General features: G+C 41.3%; 1 protein-coding gene across 1 annotated transcript in view; it reads right to left on the bottom strand.

The window, feature by feature from the left end:
* The window catches only part of LOC106816874 (dedicator of cytokinesis protein 4-like), a 33,104-nt gene that overhangs the window by 11,669 nt on the left and 20,332 nt on the right, over positions 1-1,103 (bottom strand). The gene's annotated exons all lie outside the window — the stretch shown is intronic.

Here is a 1,103-nt window from a genome sequence, read left to right as displayed (position 1 = left end):
GATGATCTTACCATCCGAGACATACTCAAGTATTGCTAAATAATTATCAATTTCATTTTAAGCTGGCGCCACAGCCGCCTGGCGAATGCACATCGATCTTGCTTGCCCACAAATTTATTTTACCATCCGGATAACGTATGCTTAACACTAGCCTTTTGCCCAATAAACCGCGTATATATGTCTATTATCTCATCTCATCAAGCAACGCGAACCACGCGGTCTTGGACATCTGTCTGACACACCCGAACCCCGCGTCCTGACGCGCTCAGACATTCTTAGATCTTTGTGCTATACCGCTCCTTTAGGAGCTGTTCCCAACTCTTGCATATCATTTATATGCATTGAAATGATTAATGGTCCATTAATGATTGATAAATCCCTAACCCTAACCGCTAAAACCCGCCTAACCTAAATGACATGTAAACCACAAACTAATATATGACCGATGAACATTACTCATATAGTAGTAGTAGTATAATATATTATAGCATAGTTATATATATATGTTATTATGACCATTAATGACATTAAAGTTGGGAACACTCCTAATGGAGTATCACCCCTAATCTTTACCATAACAGTAACTTCACCACATCTCTGTCGATAGTCTGCGACGCAAAGTTACAGACTGACATTAAGGCTAATTTCATTTCTGACCAGCTACGAGAAAAAGTTCATGTTAAGATTAATTTTGTTTCTGACAACGGTCTACGATACAAAAGATGAATATTAAGACTAAAGTTACGACCAATTCTGTTTCTGACAACGGTCTACGATACAAAAGATGAATATTAAGACTAAAGTTACAACCAATTCTGAATCTTACAACGGGACGCATAGTTGAAACATAGCAATCTTGAATCATGGTTGTGATAGCAGAATGATGATGTCACAGGGGCAAATTTAAACATAACGATAAGAACCTAAGCAACGGCTACACTCGCTTTGCACCGACCCCCACGACCGTCCCCGCGCGAGATGAAACATGGGTGACACACGGGTGACACATGGGTGACACATGGGTGACACACGGGTGACACATGGGTGACACATGGGTGACACACGGGTGACACATGGGTGACACATGGGTGACACACGGGTGA

The sequence above is a fragment of the Priapulus caudatus genome, unplaced genomic scaffold (assembly GCF_000485595.1).
Source record: "Priapulus caudatus unplaced genomic scaffold, Priapulus_caudatus-5.0.1 Scaffold1515, whole genome shotgun sequence".
Lineage (NCBI taxonomy): Eukaryota > Metazoa > Priapulida > Priapulimorpha > Priapulimorphida > Priapulidae > Priapulus > Priapulus caudatus.
This window is presented reverse-complemented; position numbering and strand designations above follow the sequence as displayed.